This window comes from Hyla sarda, chromosome 6 (assembly GCF_029499605.1).
Source record: "Hyla sarda isolate aHylSar1 chromosome 6, aHylSar1.hap1, whole genome shotgun sequence".
Taxonomy (NCBI): Eukaryota; Metazoa; Chordata; class Amphibia; order Anura; family Hylidae; genus Hyla; species Hyla sarda.
Window position 1 is genome coordinate 285,025,610 of NC_079194.1, and position 11,192 is coordinate 285,036,801.

Consider the following 11,192-nt stretch of genomic DNA (forward strand, 5'->3'; position numbering starts at 1 on the left):
AACGTCAGAATTGTTGTGATTGGCAAAATGTTACGAGTTATTCTCTAGTAACGTCATACCATACCCTCCACTTAAAGTCTTGGCTTTTAAAGGGGTACTCCCTAAACTATTCTGAATGCTGGAACTGGTGCCAGGAGCTTTTGACATCATAGCCCTGCCCCCTCAATGCAAGTCTATGGGAGGTTGTGTGACAGCTGTCACCCCCTCCCATAGACTTGCATTGAGGGGGTGGGGTGTGACATCACGAGCTGCCAGTTTGTTCCAAATGCTGAGCAGCGGAGTACCCCCCTTTAAGGGGCGTACAGGCTTAATTGTCTTGGCCCTTAAGGGGTTAAATACATCTGTGTTCACTGGATTTTCAAATATGGCAAAAACTTTGTATTTCTACATGGGCTGTAATGGATTTTAATGGTAGTGCGGTGTCGCTGATCCCTGCTTGGTGACGTATTGGAGATGCGCTGCAGTGTATCCGTGTCTAGGATGAGACCAATCACAGACCTGTACTGAGATCCATGAGGAAAAGTCAAGTCTCTGAGCCACGTGGTGTGTTTAAAAAAATTAATAAATAAATTAAACACACCCCCCCCCCTGCATAGATGTGCAATTCTGTGGCTGCATTGTTTGGCCGGAACTCCACATGAATACTCGGCAGGGGAAAAAATGCTTTTAAAGGGGTACTCTGCCCCTAGACATCTTATCCCTTAAGGGAGAAGATGTCTGATCGTTGGGGACCCCGCAGTCATCACTGCACAGAACAAGCTTGCTCTGTGCGTAATGACGGGTAATACAGGGGCCGGAGCATCGTGACATCATGCCCCCCCTACCATAGACTTGTATTGAGGGGGCGGGGCCATGATGTCACAATGATCCGGCCCCTGTATTACCCGTGAAACGCCCCCTCCCATAGACTTGCATTGAGGGGGTGGGGCTTTGACATCACAAACTCCAGCGTTTGGAACAGTTTGTTGCAAACGCTGAGCAGCGGAGTGCCCCTTTAAAGCTGTGCTGTGGATTTGCGGCTGCTGTACTCATAATGCATGTAAAATATATATACCTTTTTTTTTTTTTTTTTTTTTGGTAGCCCTTCCTGGTGAAGATGTTGGGTGACGGCTGTTGCAGGTGAGTCTTGACCCCGGTGTAACTTGCCTATTCCGGGCCTCATCGCTGATGAATAAATCTAGACAAGCATATATCTGACTGGTAGTGATGCCCTATATATTCTGAGATGAGGCTAAAGATAACAATGCACCATGTGCTGTATAAACAATCTGCATTTTTTTTATTTTTTTTTTTAAATGAACTGGTGCCATAAAGTTAAAACAGATTTGTAAATTACTTCTATTAAAAAATCTTAATCCTTCTAGTGCTTAGATGCTCCACAGGAATTTTTTTTATTTTTATTTCCTCTGTCTGACCACAGTGCTCTCTGCTGACACCTCTGTCCATGACAGGTACTGTCCAGAGCAGGAGAGGTTTGCTATGGGGATTTGCTCCTGATCTGGACAGTTCCTAAAATGAACAGAGGTGTCAGCAGAGAGCACTGTGGTCAGACAAAGAAAATAACTTCCTGTGGAGCATACAGAAGTTTGAGTACTAGAAGGATTAAGATTTTTTTTAATTGAAGTAATATACAAATCTGTTTAGGCTTCTGTCATCAGTTGATTAAAATGTTTTTTTCCCCAGTGGAGTACCCCTTTTTAAAGCTTGTTACTGAAGCAAACTTATCCTGACTACCAGTTAATGTAATAGATGACCTTATGGATCTGTATTACAGCTGCGAACCCCACCCTGACCAGTACTTATCAGGTGCTGTATACTCCAGAGGAAGTTGTATTTTTCTGGAGTTCTTTCCAGTCTGACCATAGTGCTCTCTGCTGACACCTCTGTTCATATCAGGAACTGTCCAGAGTAGGAGCAAATCCCATAGCAAACCTATCCTGCTCTGGACAGTTCCTGATACGAACAGAGGTGTCAGCAGAGAGCACTAGGGTCAGACAGAAAAGAACTCCAGAAAGACAACTTCCTCATCAGCTAAGTACTGGAAGGATTGAGATTTTTAAATAAAATTCATTTACTAACCTGTCTAACTGTGGCACCAGTGGATTTTAAAAAATGTTTTCCACTTTTTTTTTTAAATAAAGCCTCTTTTAAATGAGAAGCTTTCAGATAGGTCTCCAGATGCTCTAAATCAAATAAAGGGGGGAGAGAAACTAAAGCTGAAAATAAATGTCATATATTGCCCCAGTCTGACAAAACTGAGTAAAAGTGGGGAGCTTGGCAATAGTGAATTCTGTGGGCTCCAAATTATGACTTTAAAGGGGTACTCCGCTGCTCAGCGTTAGGAACAATCTGTTCCTGAACGCTGGAGCTCGTGATGTCATGCCCCGCCCCCCTCAATGCAAGTCTATGGGAGGGGGCGTGACGTATGTCACGCCCCCTCACATAGACTTGCATTGAGGGGGCGGGGCTATGACATAATGAGTACCTGCGTTCGGAACAGTCTGTTCCAAATGCTGAGCAGCGGAGTTCCCCTTCTCGTTCGTCTGAACCGACGTGAAGAACACTCCTAGCATGGTGGAGTTCTGATGGAGCTTGGCAGCTTTACATTTTAGTTCCTTACGTTTATACGTTCTAAGGGTCAATTCACACGTACAGTATCTGGCGCAGACTTGATGCGCAGGATTTGTGACTGCAGATTAGAAGCTGTGATCAGTCATTTCGTTTACATTGAGATCTGCAGCAGAAAATCCTGTGCATCAAACCTGCACAAAATAGTATTAGCGTGTGAACGCACCTTTAGGGGGTTTTCACTCACTATCAGTGAGTTTCCGGCTGCAAGTTGCGCTACCATGGATTTAAAGGAGTCCACAGACAGTCCGCAATAGTTTCAGATTTGCAGACTGTTGGTGGACCCATTAAAATGAATGGTAACGTAACTCAGTGGGGTTCCCGCAGCGGGAAACCTGCTGTTAGTAATAGCGAGTGAACGCACACTTAGGTTCACACACGCAGATTTATTTATTTTATTTTTTTTTTTTAAGCGGTTTTTCCGCTGCGTATTTGAAAGTGGGCAGGCTCTTCTTGGCTGTCCGCGGCGGAATTTACGCTGCAGAAAATCCGCCACAGTCCCTACTGACTTCAATGGGGCTTGCGGCAGATTTTCCGCAGTGTACATTCCGCCATGGAAAATCTGCGGACAGCCGAGAAGAGCCCGCCCACTTTCAAATACGCAGCGGAAAAACAGCTAAAATTTGCGCGTGAACGTACCCTTATGCTGGATCTGTTTATCTGCAGGGTGAACATGAGGACAGTCATCCCAGAACATGGTAAGAATTGTGCTCCATGTGTGTTCTGTAATCGGAGGACTCCCTTATGATGAAACCTTCACATGTCCGACCTCCTGAATGGTGCCGGAGCCTGAAAAGGTGAACCCACTGGTATCATCAGGAGGAGAGGATGGAGGCCATGTTCCAGCAGGAACGGTCTGACAAGGGTCGGGTTTATCCTCTTGTAGTCACTGGTAAAGCTCATAATGGCAGGAACTCCGGTCAGTACTAATTCTGCTTTATTCTTCCAGGTACATTGGATCTGGACGGACTCTAGCAGGTAATTCAGTGCTGTGTATTGAGCTGTGAGTCTAATGTGAAGCCTGTGATGATCCTATTACCGCCCCAGTCTGATATTCTGTGACTGACTGGTACCATACTGAGTCTTCTGGTATCATACTGATGTCTTCTCTGGTGCCGTCGGATCCTAAATATTGTCTGTCCTTGTAGGATTACTGGAGAACAGGAGTCTGCAGCCCTACACACCAGGTAGGTAACTACATACAGCTCCATGTACTGAGGACGAGACTGCGATGATGAGTCAAACTAGCTCACTATGATAACACAATGAAAAGGAATGAACTCCTGAGCAGTTTCTGTTCTCTATCCTCTTCCTCTTCTCTATCCTCTTCCTCTTCCTCTTCTCTATCCTCTTCCTCTTCCTCTTCTCTATCCTCTTCCTCTTCCTCTTCTCTATCCTCTTCCTCTTCCTCTTCTCTATCCTCTTCCTCTTCCTCTTCTCTATCCTCTTCCTCTTCCTCTTCTCTATCCTCTTCCTCTTCTCTATCCTCTTCCTCTTCCTCTTCTCTATCCTCTTCCTCTTCCTCTTCTCTATCCTCTTCCTCTGTGTGATGTATAAACCGAACTATAGACTGTGTCCTGCAGGATACGAGGAGCAGAGGATGAAGAGGATTTACTGAAGGTTTTCATCTCCGATTAACTCACAGGTAAGTTTTGACTAAATACTAGATAAGATACATAAGATCTGTGCTTCATATGCTAGTGTAGATTTTAGGTAAAATGTGCACCTGTTCCACAAGCATTAGTCTAGTAAGTAGCTATAGCCCCATTCCCCTTAGCCTTACCTAGTTTGGCAATGTACCTTGAAAGGGGTACTCCGGGGGAATTACTTATTTTTAATCAACTGGTGCCAGAAAGTCAAACAGACTTGTAAATTACGTCTAGTAACCCTTCCAGTACTTATCAGCTGTTGTATACCCACATGAAGCTGGGGCCCCCTGCTATCTTCTGTAAAAGAGTTGTATTGAGGGGCGTGTCAGCCGCCGCTTTGTGCAGTGGTCAACACCCCCCTTCCCGCGGTCTGTCCCCTGTGATCTGAAACTTATGCCCTATCCTTAGGATAGGGGTTAAGATTTTATTTTTTTTTTAATTTTATTTTTTCAGCACTGGACTACTTTTTATTTTTTTATTTTTTTTTTCTGACCAGTGCTCTGCTGACACCTCTGTCCATATCAGGAACTGTCCAGAGTAGAAGCAAATCCCCATGGCAAACTTCTCCTGCTATGGACAGGTGTCAGCAGAGAACACTGGTCAGACAGAAGAGAAATTAGAAAAGAGAACTTCCTCTGTAGTATACAGCAGCGGATAAGTACTGGAAGGATTAAGATTGCTAAATAGAAGTCATTTACAAATCTCTTTAAAATTTTCTGGCACCAGTTGACTTAAAGGGGTATTCCAGGCCAAAACTTTTTTTTTTTTTTTTTTTTTAACTGTCTCTGGAAGGTAAAACAGATTTGTAAATTACTTCTATTAAAAAAATCTTAATCTTTCCAATAGTTATTAGCTTCTGAAGTTGAGTTTTCTGTCTAACTGCACTCTGACTCACGTCCCAGGAGCTGTGCAGTTCCTATGGGGATATTCTCCCATCATGCACAGCTCCCGGGACGTGACATCATCATTGAGCAGTTAGACAGAAAACTTCAGAAGCTAATAACTATTGGAAGGATTAAGATTTTTTTTTAATAGAAGTAATTTACAAATCTGTTTAACTTTCTGGAGCCAGTTGAGAGATGGAGGGAGATTGGATAGATAGAAAAAAGGTTTTGCCTGGAATACCCCTTTAAATAAAATTATTTTCTACTGAAGTACCCCTTCAAGTTGCAAAAATCAACACTGATATGCTTGATCACTTGTAACATCTGCGCAGGATCTTTGCTCTCAGTTAAATTATAAGGCAGTTATGCAGATTGGAAAACTCTTTTGGAAAGTCGCCACACCTCTCCTCCAGGTTTTATGTGGTATTGCACAACCTGAGGACGGGTGTTGTGCGCTTTTTGGAACCTATTAGGTTTTCTCTATCTAGATAAGGCCTGCTGACACTTGGTGTATTATTGGATGCAGATCTGGTTTGCAGGCCTACGGTGTCGATGCTGCAGGTACCTGAGATGGTGGTATTCTCTCTAGGTAACACTTGTGATAGTAGGCGGCCTCACTCCAGCTGACATGATGCTCATTTAATGGAATCTCGTTGGTCTGAATAGTTCTGATGAGAATTACTGTATCTGACTGACTGGAGGTTGGGGTGCGATGCCCCAATGGTTATTTCTGGGGCACCTGTAATGACTGCTCTTCCTCTTTCAGGGTTCCGGTGGTGACTGCTGCAGTGGATGGGATTACATTCTGGTAAGGGGCTTTACTCTTGCAGTGTACATGGTCTCCTAAAGCTGAAGTAGCAAAGAATGAAGCTTCATAGTCATATACTACAAAATGTCATCCCTGCTATCTGCTTCACATTCTACACCTGTTCTTGCATAATCTGGCCTGTCCATACATCTCTGCATTATTCACTCCCACTTAACATTAAAGGGAAGTAGTCAGCAGTGACGAACCCTCAAATCTGACAGGTCAGTGACAGGAAGAGTTAAAACCTACTAGTAGTTCCATTCATGCAGTTGAAGGCTAAAGTCTCCTAGTGGAATATGAAGAAGAAACCAGACGGCACTCACCAGGGATGGAACAGCGACACTTTAATTTCTCATGCAGGGGGCATGTGGGACGTTTCGTGCGCAGTGACTCACTTCCTCAGCCAACGCTCGTGTTGGCTGAGGAAGTGCATCACTGCGCACAAAACATCCTACCCGCCTGCAGCTCCGTGCATGGGGGGGGTTATATCTCCACCATCCTTTTTGAAGCATACTGTCTATTTTTAAACACTTGATAAAAAATTCTGCTGCTACAGGTTTCTTCTGCTTTGCTAAAGGTTTATTAGGGAGACATAATGGGGCACCAATAATGAGTTGTGGTGTCTGGGGTGTTGCAATGGTGAATGAATGGTCTGATAGTATTAACCTTTACTTGTCGTGACGCCAGGGTGCTTTTTGCTTGGTATTGGAGGTCCTGCTGCCAACCGGCCCACAAACGGCAGGGATAATAAACAGAATGTCCATAGCAGAATTTGAGATCTGGAAACTTTGACTTAAACTTTAATGCAGCAGTCTTTACAATTGTACAGTTTCTCTTGAGGTAACTGGGATGCAGGTTCCTCACAGGCTTTGCTGGGACTTGTAGCTTTTAGCAGGCCACTGTGCTACTAATTATAAGATTTGAGTGGAATAGTAGTCGCACAGGATTTGTAGGTTGAGGTTAATAACGCACGGTTTTAGTGTCTACTGGCTCTTTAAGATTTGGCCTAGATGAGATGAATGAAGAGATGCTGAATGTGCTTGCTTGATGGTCCAGCAGGAAGAGTGCAAAGAGCGTGAATTTACAGACTACAACCCCTTATATACCAGGGGAGCTGGACTAATCCCATTGGTTGCATAGCCTGTAAGTCCTGAACCCAGAACTCTGGGTACATCACATGATCCTGGAAGGTCCTAAATATCCAACCATTATCCTATACATTTGTACAGTATATAAAATACATTTGAGGTGACCAAGGGGTAAGCCCTGCAGGAGAGCCTTGAGGAATGGAGGAACTCTAGCTAAGGGGACTTTAGACAGGGACAGGACAAGGTCCTGTACTGGGACACCACAGAATCATCCACTATACCCAGAGCTGGCTCAAGTGTTGGCTGTGACAAGGATCGTCGCTATCCTGATGAGATCCCCCTTATATAAATAAATCATTTTTATTGTATTGAACTAATATATTGTCTTCCTTCACAGGTCATGATGTCATCACTTGGGTAAGTGTCACATCAGTGTATAGACAAACATTACCTTGTGCTGAGCTGTGATGATCGTAGATACCGCCCCAGGCTCATGTCTGTGCTGACTGGTACTCCTCTGAGCTCTGCACTGGGACATCAATCCTGTAAAGCATTGGTCTCAAACTGTGGTTCTTCCCAGAATGCTGAGATTTGTAGTTTTACAATATCTGGACGGTCCAGTTTGGAAAGCAGTGCTTTAAAGTGTTTCTTGGTCTTGTATAGCACATAAGACGTATGCAATGACTGTTATCATTTTTTCCAGACTGGAAATGACCTGCTAACCCGACTGCTGAGGCTTCAGTCCTTGCATTTAGGAGTCATCTGAATTCAGAGCTGCCCCATGTCCAACTCAACCACTGGTGCAAGAAAGTTACAGATCTGTAGATTACTTCTGTGTGTATAAAAAAAAAAAAAAAAAAAAAAATTCTTTCAGTACTCATTAGCTGCTGTCTACTACATAGGAAGTAATTTTTTTTCCAGTCTGACCAGTGTTCTCTGCTGACACCTCTGTCCAGAACAGGAGTTTTGCTATAGGGATTTGCTCCTGCTCTGGACAGTTCCTGACATTGAGCATTCAGCAGCTAAGTACTGGAAGGATTAAGATTTTTGAATAGAAGTAACTTACAAATCTGTAACTTTAAACTTTAGGTAGAGCTCCCCAGTATGTAGCCATGACCCCAGATAGGTACCCCATAAAGAGAGGGTTGTTTAAATAGGAGCCCTACCCACCCTAAGTAGATAAGGGGACCTGCCTACCAGCAGAGGCTAACCTACGTAGTAAGTGGCCCATGTGGTGGTTGGTTTTACACTTTATAATGGAAAGGAAAAAACCCACAACGGTCCAGACGGAGGTGCATATGGTGAGTAACTTCATCGTACAGGCCTATACTGGGAAGCTGTGGTCCTGCACAGATGGCTATAGTCTGTAGCATACAGCAGTCTATATGGGTTTAGTGATGGGGTGAGACGGATTGCCCCATCAGTCTTAGTGCGGAAAGATGTGCAGAATACCGGTCCAGCTGTTTGCACATCTCCTGCCCAGGCTCTTTGAACGCTGTAGATCTTAAAGCGCACACAAAGTTTTAAAGTCCACCAGCTTGGGGCATCAGGAGAAGAGTCATGAACCCCCCCCCCCCCCAAGCAGTGCCCTGGTTTGAGTTGCCCGAAGCAGGGCTAAAGGCCTAGATTTCACCTGCCCAGAACTGCATGTCCTAGGCTTTGGGTGATAGGATTTTCACATCCATGTAGCTAACATTTAAAATTTAAAGCTAAATTTAAAAGTATGACTTGTCCAGTATTAGAAGCTGCTGCAATTTGCTCGCTTGCTATCGGCTATTTTATGTTTTCTGAAAGGCGACTCCAGGGGAAGATTTTTTTTATTTTAAATCAACTGGTGCCAGAAAGTAAGACTTGTAAATTACTACTTAATCATTAAAGTACTTATCAGCTGCTGTATGCTCCAGAGGAAGTTGTGTAGTTCTTTCCAGTCTGAGCACAGTGCTCTCTGCTGACACCTCTGCTTTCAGGAACTGTCCAGGACAGGAGCAAACGTCTTCTCAGGACATTTTCTGGCAGCTGTGGTCAGACTGGAAAGTTAAGGGGCTAGTTAATCGACTTCACTTTATTCGTTCCAGGAAGTTGTGAAGAGTCGATTAACAAATCTTACTTTCTGGCACCAGTCGCTTTTTGAGAATTTCCTTTCCCAAGTACCCCCTTAACTATTCAGGTTAATGTTGCTTTATGAAATCTTAATTCCTATCCTTTCAATAGGGAAGAAGACTTCTGATCATCAGCGGTCCAGCCACTGGGACCCCCTGCAATCTCCAGCCTGACACCCCAGTAACCTGCATGCATGGAGCAAATTCCGCTTTGTGCCGGATTACAAGCAACCACTCTTCATGCTCCCTCCATGTATTTCCCGTAGACCTTAAAAGTAAAGTGCCTTTTTTTAAAAATGAAATTCTATTAAGCTACCGTATTTTTCGCCCTATAGGACACACCAGCGTATAAGACGCACCCAATTTATAGGTGCAAAATCTAAAAAAATAAAGATTTTGAACCCAATAGTGGTCTTCAACCTGGGGACCTCCAGATGTTGCAAAACTACAACTTCCAGCATGCCCGGACAGCCGTTGGCTGTCTGGGCATGCAAGGAGTTGTAGTTTTGCAACATCTGGAGGTCCGCAGATTGAAGACCACTGCATAGGAGGTAATACTCGTGTCCCCGCCGCTCCAGACCAGTCACCGCTGCCCTGGATGTCGCTCTGTCGCCGTGTCCCCGTTGCTCCAGAACGTCTCTGCTGCCGGCCGGGTATCCTCCCTCTCCGTCGTCGCCATCACGTCGTTACGCATGCCGACGCACGTACGCGATGACGAGGAAGGAGAGCGCCGGTCATACAGGGGATCCCTGAACGGAGAAGACACCGAGAAGGCAGGTAAGGTCCCTCCCGGTGTCCTGTAAGCACAAACCTGGCTGTTCAGGACCGCCGCGGTGAAATCATGGCGGTCCCGAACAGCCCGACTGAACAGCTGGGTTAGTGTCACTTTCCCTTCAGACGCAGCAGTCAGCTTTCATCACCTCGTCTGAAGGGTCAATACAGGGCATCACCGCGATCGGTGATGTCCTGTATTAGCCGCAGGTCCCGGACGTTGATGGCCGCAGGGACCGCCGCGATAGGGGTGTATTTGCCGTATAAGACGCACCAACTTCCCCCCCCCCCCCCCCCCCCCCCCCCCCCCCAGTTTTGGGGAAGAAAAAATGCGTCTTATACGGTAATCTATTTTATGTAGGTCTAAATTTTTTTATTTTTTTTTGTATTGTCTGCTTAATATTTATAATTATTATAAATAAACGTGTATTATGGGGGCTGCAATTACCAGAGCAGTGTGGTGGTCACTTCACGACACCAGCACTTGCTCTACAGTAATGTAAGTACATAGAGAAGTACTGATGCGGAGCGTCTGGTTTACTTAATGTAATTCAGCACATGTGCTTATGGGGGAGCCGGCCGCCATCTTGTGGCACAGGACCAGCGGCTGAGGAGCATGGGCATGATTATGCAGTCCCTCTGCATGGGTCTCGGCGCAGACATCATGTGATCTAAACTCATGTCTGGTAAACTTAAAATACCTCTCATGATCTTGTTAAATGTTATAATCCTCCCAGGTCACTGCCCCATCATGATGATAAACCACCCCCGGCCTTTATTTTTACTTTAGTTTTCTACCTTGATATTGCTCTGTATTAGTGTTGCTCACGAATATTCGCAATACGAATTTTATTTGCGAATATCACATATTCGCGAATATAGCACTTTATAATCGCAATTACAAGTATTCATCTTTTTACAGTGCACAGATCATCCCTCTCTGCTTCCAGCTTGTGTGGTGTAAAGAAGGCTCTAATACTACTGTTAGACTGGCGTGCATATTTGAATATTCGCATATGCAAATTTTTGTATATGATTTTCCGTTATGCGAATTTCCGCCTATGCGAATATTCGTCCATATATTCACTAAATATCGCAAATTCAATTATGGCCTATGCCGCTCAACACTACTCTGTAGTCTTAGGGAGACACCTAGAGGCAGCTTTTTTAAAACGCAAAACATAGAATACTTGTTTGTTGTAGGTTTAGTTCATTAGAATTTTTTATTTACCATAAGGAGTGCAATAGCAAAAATTTCGTCTTAA

At 44.4% G+C, this 11,192-nt stretch overlaps 1 long non-coding RNA gene and 4 other non-coding genes across 5 annotated transcripts; all 5 read left to right on the top strand.

Annotated features, from left to right (window-relative positions):
* The first annotated feature begins 3,337 nt into the window (after positions 1 to 3,337).
* LOC130277160 (uncharacterized) lies at positions 3,338 to 9,471 on the top strand. Its single transcript, XR_008845381.1, has 6 exons — positions 3,338 to 3,606; positions 3,777 to 3,815; positions 4,212 to 4,273; positions 5,928 to 5,969; positions 7,455 to 7,474; positions 9,269 to 9,471. It is a non-coding gene; the product is annotated as an uncharacterized LOC130277160 (long non-coding RNA).
* On the top strand, positions 3,368 to 3,495 carry LOC130277817 (small nucleolar RNA SNORD22). Its single transcript, XR_008845583.1, has one exon. It is a non-coding gene; the product is annotated as a small nucleolar RNA SNORD22 (small nucleolar RNA).
* On the top strand, positions 3,645 to 3,715 carry LOC130278356 (small nucleolar RNA SNORD31). Its single transcript, XR_008846000.1, has one exon. It is a non-coding gene; the product is annotated as a small nucleolar RNA SNORD31 (small nucleolar RNA).
* LOC130278350 (small nucleolar RNA SNORD29) lies at positions 3,855 to 3,920 on the top strand. The gene has a single exon (XR_008845995.1). It is a non-coding gene; the product is annotated as a small nucleolar RNA SNORD29 (small nucleolar RNA).
* On the top strand, positions 7,515 to 7,584 carry LOC130277813 (small nucleolar RNA SNORD31). The gene has a single exon (XR_008845579.1). It is a non-coding gene; the product is annotated as a small nucleolar RNA SNORD31 (small nucleolar RNA).
* Positions 9,472 to 11,192: the final 1,721 nt, after the last annotated feature.